The sequence below is a fragment of the Lactuca saligna genome, chromosome 4 (genome assembly GCF_052625555.1).
Source record: "Lactuca saligna cultivar CGN05327 chromosome 4, ASM5262555v1, whole genome shotgun sequence".
In the NCBI taxonomy this organism is placed as follows: Eukaryota; Viridiplantae; Streptophyta; class Magnoliopsida; order Asterales; family Asteraceae; genus Lactuca; species Lactuca saligna.
This window is the reverse complement of record NC_136420.1, coordinates 263,495,741-263,507,144: the sequence shown is the minus strand read 5'-3', so window position 1 is coordinate 263,507,144 and position 11,404 is coordinate 263,495,741. Positions and strand designations below refer to the sequence as shown.

The window sequence follows — 11,404 nt, the reverse complement described above, 5'->3', positions numbered from 1 at the left end:
TGAAGCAGCTACAAATTTAGTGAGCATTTCTTCCAAGCTTGGCTTCCTTTCTTGCACCCGCTCCTCCTTTTGGTAGAACCCTCTCCCTTTTTGTCTATACCTATCCTCCTTGGCTTTCTTGTACTCTTCATAAGGGAGCCACTCTTTCTTTTGTTTGCGCCAATCTTCATCATATCGGTCTCCACTTGAGTAACACACTTGCGCCTTCTTGTTGCCATTCTCATCTAAATCGCAGTCTCTAGTGAGGTGAGGCCCATTACAGTTTTCACAACCCACCCGAATAGCATGGATCGTTTGATCCATTTTATCCATTCTCCTATCCATGGTTTTTAGCATAGCCATGACTGCGGATAAGTCTTCAGTAGCAGCATAAGCGGCTCCCCTAGTGACATCATGTCTAGGGTTATGGTATTCTCTAGAGTGTTTAAAGAATTCTTCAATCAATTCTTTAATCACCGGGGGCGGCTTCTTTGTAAGTGGGCCTTGCGAGTCTAGTAACTGTCTGGTTGTGACATTGACTCCATCATAGAAGATGGAGACTTCTTGCTGGCTGTTTAGATCATGGTGTGGGCAGTTTCTTAGTAAGCTCTTGTACCTCTCCCATGCTTCATATAGCGACTCTCCAGCTTGTTGTTCAAAGTTTGCAATGTTCTTCTTCAACTTGGCTATCTTAGAAGGTGGGCAAAAGTGATCAATGAATTATTCCTTCATCTTGGCCCAAGTGGTGACTGATCCAGGGGGAATGACTTGAGCCAGTCTTTTGCAGCACCCTTGAATGTCACCGGAAGCATACAAAGTAGTTGAGTCTCGCGGGGTACATTTGGAATATTGAAGTAATCAGCTACATCATTGACTTCATCCAAATGCTTGTAGGCATCTTCATGATCTTTTCCATAAAAAGGTATTTCTTTAAGTGAAGCTAGGATATGACCCTTTAGCTCGAAGGTAGCAGTCGCGGGAATTGCGGGTTGCACAAGTCCCGGGCCAGTGTCGCCGCGCATCCTCTTCTTCCCATTCTCCCATGGGGATTTCATCAGTGTTAGCCATTGTGAAATCTAACTCTTCCTCGGACTCGGTTTCGTGCTCGTATGTAGGCTCCTCTTCTTCCTCGGTCTCATACTCGATATCTTCTTGAATTGGATCTTCGATTATCAAAGAGGCACTGGATGCTCCTGATTTACTGCTCTTCTTTTTCCCAAAAACAGTCTTCAAATTGGACAAAGGCGACTTCTTTGGTGTACTTGAACTCTCCACGTCCTTTCCTTTGTTCCTTTTCAATGCAGATTCGAGATCTTCAAACAGGGGTACCAGTGGGGTGTTTGATCCTCTGGTCATGAAAGTCCTTAATAAATAGAATAAAAGCGTAAAAAGAACAAAAAAAATGTACTAAAAAAATGAAAATTAACTGCTAAATAAACTGGTACTCGCTAAGTACGTGCGACTGCACTCGGCGAGTATCAGTGTGATTTTGAAAAATTTTAAACTTAATATTAAAACTAAAACAGATGCTAAAACCTAATTACTAAATACTAAATTGCAATAAATGAACTCTATGCAAGTAAACTCACACAAAGGATCGAAAAAATTAGGAATTAGATTAATTATTTAGAACCGTTCCCCGGCAACGGCGCCAAAAACTTGATGTGTGTAAAATGCACTTGTTTTATCCCTACTTTTTATTAATAAATTTAGCACACAAAGGCAATGAACCTGTCTTTTAGTGGTATAAATTAGTAAGTAAGGTGTCGAACTCAGGGAACGGAAAATTAAACTAATAACTAATTTTAACTAAAACAATTAATGAAAGTAAATGGGTTTCTTCTAGTTTTGCAAGACTAGAAACTTAGGCACACTTAATTAACTAAATAACTAAAGCAAACAACTAATTCACCAAATTTGATAAAGATGTTTCTATTTAGGTTCAACCAATTCACTCCTATGGTTATTTGTATTTATGATAGATTAATTGTTATTGGCTACCAATTATAGTGGTTAGGTTCATGTTCATTACTGCTAACCCTTAGACAATTAACTAATTTAAGCGGTGATCAAGTGTTTAAACTAATTAATTCCCTAGATTAATGATTTGGATTAAATAAGATTTGTAGTGGTCAATTAAGTTACTAATTCAATTAACCTCTTGTTTGATGGTTTCTCAAACAAGCTCACACATTAATCTTCCTATTGTCTTATTAATCTTAGTTTCATAATCATTACTCCTAAGCATATGGTTTAATGTTCACATAGACATATGAGGTTAACAACTAAGAGATGTTCATGCAGCCTAATTGTCTTCCAATTAATAGAAAATAGTAGTGATTAGTGCATAAGGTTCTTTAACAAACTTAATTTAATAGATCACTAATAAACAATCAAACAAAAACTAAGAATTAAACCATAGGAGTTCCTTGGTATTCCCAAACACAAACAAAAACATATTTAGTTCATAGTTACAGTAAAAACAAACACAAAAACAAGTTTAACTAGACCAAACATAGTAAATTCCTAAATCTAAGTGGTAGGATTAACCTAGTTGCTTGAATTCTTCAAAAGATTGAAGATTAGAATTCCTCAGCGTCTTCTAGGGTTCTTAATCGCAGCTTGACCTTCAAAAATCGCCAGAAAAATTGTCCCATTGGATAAAGACTCAATTTTTATAGATATCTCAAAACAGGGTGTACTCGGCAAGTAGCAAGACCAACTCGCCGAGTAGGTGCATAGTTATCCGTCTTGAATCAGGAATCATAGCTATCTTCTGGAATATTCTTATGAACTCGCCGAGTAGACTCATGTACTCACCGAGTAGATGGGCTTTTGTCCCTCATCTTCATTCTTTGGTCTTCAATTGCTTTCCCTTGCTCCCTTTCACTCCCAAGCATGTCTTCTGAACTGAAAACAAAATTCAAACCATTTTAAGTATCTTTTGTCCACATTATTCACATAATTAATTAAAAATGATTAAAAATGTATACTAAATAATTAACTAATTATGCACATATCAGGCTAATAGAAGGACTAAGAAACTTTATGAGTAGTATTACAGGAGCAAAAGCCTCCTCCTAGTTCATAATTCTACAATTGAGACTGAAGGTTTAGGAAGAACATTCCTTGCATGGACATCATAAAACAACAACGGACTACATTTTTATTAGAAAAAAACTATGCAGCCATCTCCTGAAGCACAACGTACTCAACCGATAGCTTTGTTGTTTCTTTATGTATTTAGCAGAAGATGGAGGTATTTTTGGCCTCATAGGTGGTGCGTCCGGAGGAGATGGTTCCCTCAGTGTAACATCCTGAAAATTATAAGTGAAATGTTTTCTTTAAATCAATCAAAACAACCATTCATTCAATTAGAAATCTCATCAGATTGTAAAAACATGTCTTGTAATTATTAGAGCACAAAACAAGTCAAATCATGTGAAACACGGGTGGATGCGATATAATCATGTCAAGCTCTTCCCCTTGGAATCGAAAGTACCTAAAACCATAAATATAAAACCATAAGCACAAAGCTTAGTGTGATCCCCAAAATACCTCATACCATACATACATATTAGTTTGAAGTTGTAGGGGTCTATTTCACCCCAGGTTCAATTTCATTTCGGAGTCTATTTCAACTCAATCGCTATTTTCCAATTGTACAGTCTATTTCACCCTCGAGTCCATTTCATCGCACATACAATCAACATACAGTCCTATCAACAAGAGTCACAAAGACAACAAGCACATACATGCATATCAACAAGTGTCACAAAGACTCGGAATTTGATGTGAAGTATTTAATGCACTAGTTTTTTATTTACAATTCCTAATTTATCGCATCTAAACCACACCTTACATGCAGTGAACCCGATCGAGTATATTATAACTTTGATAAGCAAGGGTATCAAACACAAGGGGAACGGTATTAAATTAATTTAAAATATTTGATTATAGGTTACAAAACATACAGAAGGAATAAAAAAGTGCTTATTAAATCTCAAACGAATAACTAATAGCAATTCTCAATAAACTGACAGGAAGACAAATCTCTTCAGGTACATTGGTTTAGACAAATTACACCTTAAAAGAATATACAAATGCATACAAAAATTCATTTATTCATGTTCACCGATTTCTAAAATGATTAGATTCACATTCGCTATTACTAATCCTTTAGCAAACAAGTCGATTCAAACAGCGATCAATTGGTTAAACTAACATGCTTCTTAGTGTTTAAGTTTGTATCAAACAACACTTGTAATAATAGTTAATCAAATTACTAATTCAATTAACCTCTTGCAAAACGAATAAGAAGAATCAAGTAGGCAGAAAGATAAAAATTTCTCCATTCTAAGAAGAAGGGAGAGTACCTTTTATGCTTTATGATAGGTCTTAATGATTAAGAACCATATCTCAATTGATCCTCTAAGTGAGTCTTAGTACAATTGTATGTCTAAGAAGAGGAATCAAGAATTGAAGAAATGGTTAAATCAAAAAGTCTATCATACTTCGTTCCAATAACAAGTCTTAAAGTTAAAATTGTGGCAATAAGTGACAAGTATTAAGAAGGTTTTTTTAACATTCATCAAATGTGGAAATTTTTGATGTCTTGGATAAGACAAAGACCAACCAGGACCATTTTATGAAGTGTTATGTTTTGATAAAAACTACACTAACTCTTGAATATTTGGTTGTCAAGAAATGTTTATTGACAAGAGAATTTTATATGTCAAGGAGTCAGTGGGAGTCTTAATGGTCATGAAAGGTTTCAAGAACAAATCAAATAAACCTTATCGATCATCACTAGCACACGAGTTGAGGTTTACAACCTATCGTGTTGACACTATTTTGTTTTCTATGCCATTCCAATTGAGTTAATTGTGCATATGAGTCCTATGAGTTCTCGTTTGAATGCATAAAAGGCAAGGACCTTAATCAATGGAAAGTATTTTGATAGACAAAGGTGAACTGCTTAACTACTTGGAAGACATGGTGGGCAGCGGTACTACCATAAGGCAAGAAATCAAGATTAAGAAAGTTCGGTCCATATGAGTTTGAATTTGTCGTAAACTTTGGTTTTAACAAATTCACATGGATAGGAACACATACACCGTTTAAATCTAAGTGTCATAAGATTTCCTCCTTCATGAAAATGATTGTGAGGAAATGCTTTCACTAAGAAAGATTTTAAAAAGATAGTGATTGTAAAATTGCATTCTCAAATTCGATTATGGTTACGGTATCCCTTTCCATGATTTGACTTGTGAGGGTTGGAAATTAGTATTAATTGTTTAGACACACATATGAACTATCTAAGGCAAAGGTGTATAAGTTCAAGAAGCCTTGATAAAAGATTATCAAAGCACTAAGTATTAGAAACATGAACTTAAGAAATTCAATAAGTATTGTTTTTCTGAAAGTTAAGATGTTTATGAATACATGTCGAAGCTAGTGGGAGCATAAGTGTTATGTTTATAATAATCATCATGATAGTGGGAGCATAAATGTTATGATTGTATGATTATTAAGGATAGTATTGCAAGTTAGCAATATTAATTATAGAAAACAAGAGTCATACTTTGCAAAGTTGTAAGAGTTGAAAAGTTGTTTTGCTATAATTAAGGGAGAGAATATTATGTTTTATTTCAAATCTAAAGGCTTAGGTTGTGGAATGTTCATAATTTAGTCAAGGAAACATAGTGTGTTCACAAACATCGATTATGATTACGACATTCCTCTTCATAGTTCGAATTTTGAGAACGTAGCACATAAAATATTATGGCAGAAGATTGATAAAGTATCAAATCTTTATGTAAGAAGTTATGCATCGTGTCCCATACGCTTCGAATATAGGATCGATTGCAAATGCTATAATATTTGACCATTCTAAAATTTTCCAAATGTTTAGCGCATTTAGAGGGAAAAAGGACTAAAATTGGTTTTTGACCAAAATAATTAAACAACTATCAAAGGACAATCCAAAGTTCACTGAGGATTGATCGCTTGTGAGTAGTTGGAAGTATAGTATTGGAAAATATGGAAATGTTTCCATATTAGATGGACCATATCGACATTATTATGAATAGAAAAGATTATATTAAGAATGAGTTGTCATATGGAAAATATGGAAATGTTTCCATATTGGATGGACCATGTCGACATTATTACGAATAGATAAGATTCTATTAAGAATGAGTTGTCATATGGAAAATATGGAAGCGTGTGCATATTGGGAATTGAATATTGAAAATCTATGTCTAGATTAGAAACTTTTATGCAAAAGGATGTTCAAAGGAATGTACTTTGAATGAGAGACATCATATCTAAGGAGTTGGCTTGTAACAATCTCCGATAAAAGACTTTGTAATTTCATTGGCAATAGTCTTTGTGACTTTGGTGTAGTGATATTACGAAAGGATCATTGCATAAAATGTTAGAATCTAGCATATTCTATAAGTAGCAAGAATTTGATATTCTTACACTTATGAAAATGGATTAGGAGTTGTGAAATGAGAATGATTGGAAATGTGTTCAATTTGATCTATTTCACAAAGTAAGAACCATAGGTAAACATTGTGTGCATACTAAGAGCATGGGACAAGTGTAATAATTCAAGTAAGAAGTTGATAACCCAAAACGACAAATAATGAGTAATCGATATAGTGATAAATAAAAGGTGTTTTATTTATACTCAAAGGTTTGAGGCCATATGAGATTAGTATTATTCTTGTGTTTCACTTTGCATGGTTTGACTTCCTGAATAATTTAATTGATTAAGAACAGCCAAATTATTCGAACGGGACACAGTCGTTCATATGTTGGAAGTAGGTATGAATGAAGACTGTCGTGAATTGGTGTGTGGATTGTCTAAAAGAGTATTAGACATAAGCAAATGTTTGCTGCAATGTTCATGAGTGCTTATGAATATGAATTTGAGCATTGGATCAAACCCACGCTCACTTGGATCACTCCATTAATTGCATCACGAGTGATTGGTGAGATGATAACATCTTATATTCTTGAAACCGAGATGTGTGAGTTGTATCTTGCGAATCGGTTGCACATTGATAATATGTAAACGCACCAGTAACTTGGTGTCATAAAACATATTGTTGTGTGTGATTTGGTGAGTAAGCGCAAGCGAGCATTGAATCAAAGTTTATCCATTCCTTTTATCCCAAGTAGGATAAAAGCGATATATTTGGGCCCCTCGATGATTTAGTGATGACAAACGTAAATGCTCGGCCGGGCTAGGGCTAATTTGATTTGTTCAATTAGTCAGTCCTCATAAATCGGAAGTCGAGAAATAGTACAAAGAGAATGATTTGAAATCATATCTCATACGATATCTAGAATGGAGGAATATATGATCCCTTATCTAAAGGACACGCGTATCTGATAGGTTCAGAGTTGACAGCGGCTTTGGAAAACTACGATTGCAGATCAGGATCTGAAGTCATACGCATAATAGTTATTAAACTTATCCAAGTGGGAGACTGTTGGATTAGTATCTAAGTCCATAACTATTTTGGTATGTACTTGACCCGATGGTGCATGGTCCTTTTGGGTTGCCTTCACCAAAGCAACTTGATAGGATGAATTATGGAGAGAAAGGATTAAATATGATTTATTAATATATTTTGGGAATAATATATTAAAGGAGAAATTATATTGTTTAATTAATATTAGTCAAGAATTAATTGGTAATTAGTTTTGTGACTAAAAGAGATTGTGTACTCGATCCCCTAGTCCTTCACTTAACTCACCTCTGTATGTGAATAAGGAATTAGTACTAATTTCCTTAAGATGAAGGTTCTCATTCATCATACAATACAAGTTGCATGATTCCAAGTTTCTATCCAACTGAAACTTAGGTGATGAGAATCTTTCCTTATTTGGTAAATTTAGACACTACCACAAACAAAATAATCAAATCCATATTGCTAAAATACAAACATCAATTTTCACGTATGTCATTGCAAGGAAATATAAAATAAGATAAAATAAAAATTTTCTTTATTTATATAAGTGAGGAAAAACCTTTCCTTACAATGCAATTACAAATGAAAACTATGTTATTACAAATTTCTAAGCAATATATCATAACTCTTAAGCAACAACTCAAAAATCCAATCATCGAACCATGCGATCGAAATTCATCTCTTCGCGATCAATTCAGCCTTACTATTTCCTTTAAGCTTCATTCATTCTCTTTGATTATGCAAAACATCAAAATGTAACTTTACATCATGAATAAGAATCTATAAGTAGGAACTTAATAGAGTTAGATATTGAACTTACCTGAAGTAGAGTCAAACCTTTTTTACTTTACCAGCTCTAAGATCTTTCAAGTAGTTAGGGCAGCTTCACAACCAATGCTCCTTCTCTTGGAAATAGAAACATATGGACTCTTTGGGAATGGTACACGGGACAATCTCAGACTTAGCCTTTCCCTTTCCCTTGGAAAGAGAAATCTTTTCTAGACTTCCAATGTTTCCATTGTCAATATCCATGGAAGTCTGGGAAGTAGATCTATCCATTTGCTTTACCAGTGCACCAAATCATTGCAGATTCAGCACCGATAAGCAAATATGTAAGATCGATAAGGAACATGTCACGATCTGTCATATAGTAGTATTTAACAAACTGACTATATGACTCGGGAAGTTACTGAAGAACCAAATCAACAACCAACTTCCTTGAGACATCGACTCCTAACATTCCCATCCTGTCAATATGTGACTTCATCTCCAAGACATGTGCATACACATATGTTCCATCTTCATGTTTGCTAGCAATAAGGCTTGAGTGACCTTGAACTTCTCAAGTCTTTGAACTTTTGGTTAGGGAGAATAATTGGAGGAGGTGGAGGAAGTGAAGTATGATATTGTGGAATATCCTCTTCATGTGGAAAGCCTTTTCCAACAGATTCCGGAAGACCATAGTTGTCTGACCTAGACATCTATAAAGGGAGAAATTCAAGTTAGTTGATTTAAGTCCTTAATATAACACCCAAAACGAAATATTAAGCCTAAGACATAACACAATATTTTACAATTGCGAAGAAGGATGTTGTAATCCAATTGTAAAATATTTGAAGGTAGGTAAATAACGATTTACCAATTTCCACCATGAAAAATGAAATAGATTATTAAGTTTTAATTGGATTGAAATTCCTGGATCCTTTGAGATTTATTGGCTTTTCAATGACATGTTTAAATCTCAATTGTACTTTTCAAGTTTGTGACTAGGATGTCGAGGATCACAAACAAGGTGTGAATAACCATGCAAATTAGCTTGGTACACCCAATGTTACATATTACCTAATCAATGTGTCGGTCACTTATGGGAAGTTGGAAGTATGGTAATGGATGGACCATATCGACATTATTATGAATAGATAGGATTCTATTTAAAATGAGTTGTCATATGGAAAATAAAGAAATGTTTCCATAATGGGAGTTGGATATTAAGAATCTATGTAGACTAGAAACTTTTATGCAAGAATGATATTCAAAGGAATGTACTTTAAATTTGAGACTTCATATCTATGGAGTTGTCTTGTAACAATCTCCAATAGAGCGATTTGTAATATCATTGGCAAAGTCTTTGTGACTTTGGGGCTATGTCAGTACAAAAGGATCATTGCGTAAAATGTTAGAATCTAACACATAGCAAGAATTTGGTATTCTTACTCTTGTGATAAGGATTGAGAATTGTGAAATGTACATCATTGGAAATGTGTTCAATTGATCTATTTCACAAAGTAAGGACCATAGGTAAACATAGTGTGCATGCTTGGAGCATGGGATAACTATTGTTTTTCAATTCAAGTATTAAGTTGATTATCAGAAACGTTATATAATGATTAATGTGTAATCGATATGGTGATTAAATAAAAGGTATTTTTATTTATACTCTCAAAGTGTTGAGGCCATATTGGATTCGATTATTCTTGTGTTTCACTTCGCATGTTTTGACTTCCCGAATAACTAGATTATTCAAACATCCACAGTCGATCATACTTTGGAGTAGGTAATGAGGCAAGAATGTCATGAATCCGACTGTAGATTGTCTAAGTGTTTAGGCAAGGCACAAGCTTTTTGCAATGTTCATGAGTGCTCTTGAAATAAGATTTAAGTATTGGATTAAACACACGCTCACTTGAATCGCTTCATGGATTTTATCACGAGTGATTAGTGAGACGATAATATCTTATATTCTTGAAACGGAGACATGTGAGTTGTAGTTTACAAGTCGATTGCACATTGACATATGTAAACGCACCAGTAACTTGGTGTTATAAAACATATTGTTGTGTGTGATTTGATGAGTAAGTACAAGCTAGCATTTGAGTCGAAGTTTATCCATTCCTTTTACCCTAAGAGGGATAAAAGCGATATATGTGGACCCCTTGATGATTCAGTGATGACACCCTAAGCGCTTGGCCAAGCCTAGACTAAGTTGATGTGTTCAATTGTAGTCTGTTGTCAGTCGTCATAAATCGGAAATCAGGAAACAACACATGAACAGAGAGTATAATTTAAATCCATGTCTCAATTTATACAATATCTAGAATGGAGGAATATATGATCCCTTATCTAAAGGACGCGTTGCTGATAAGATCAGAGTTCGAAAACGACTTTTGAAAACTACGATTGCTAATCAGGTTCTGAAGTCGTACTTGCAAAATAGTTATTAGACTTATCCAAGTGGAATATTGTTGGATTAGGTGTCTAAGCCCATAACTATTTTGGTATGTGCTTGACCCGATTATGAGCATGATCCTTTTGGGTTGCCTTCACCATAGCAACTAATAGGATGAATTATGAGGAAAGAGGATTAATTATGATTTATTAATATATTATAAGAATAATATATTAATTGAGGAATCATATTATTTAATTAGTATTGATCATAAATTAAATTGTAATTAATTTGGTGATCAAAATAGACTTATTAAATTGGCAGGGGTTGATTATTTAAATCAGTAATAGTTATAGTTTAGGCCCATGGACCTTATTGGTATAGGGTGGATGAAATCTCTATGAGAGTCCATAAGGATTTCGTCCAAGGCTTGTCCAATAAGGAGTCCATATGTTGCTTAGGGCCTAAGCAAGGAAACTAGGGTTTCCAACTTGTTAACCTTAGAAGGCTAACCATAAAAGGAACCCAAAAGGCACCTAAACACGTCCATAACCCTTCTAAGAGAACCCTTGGACGTTTTTGAAGCCTCTCCTCTCTCCTTTGTTCTTCTTTGTTGCTAGTGGTGTTTGTGACTCCATTAGAGGTGCAACATTTGACGCACTAGGTTTTCATAAGTCAATATCAAGAAGGATTGTGATTGTTATTGCTACATAACAATCAAGGTAATGTTTCTAACCCTAATCATATATCAATTTCGAATTATATGATAGTT

At 34.5% G+C, this 11,404-nt stretch overlaps 1 non-coding gene across 1 annotated transcript; it reads left to right on the top strand.

The window, feature by feature from the left end:
• Nucleotides 1-556: 556 nt before the first annotated feature.
• On the top strand, nucleotides 557-663 carry LOC145044511 (small nucleolar RNA R71). The gene has a single exon (XR_013681458.1). It is a non-coding gene; the product is annotated as a small nucleolar RNA R71 (small nucleolar RNA).
• The last annotated feature ends 10,741 nt before the right edge of the window (nucleotides 664-11,404 follow it).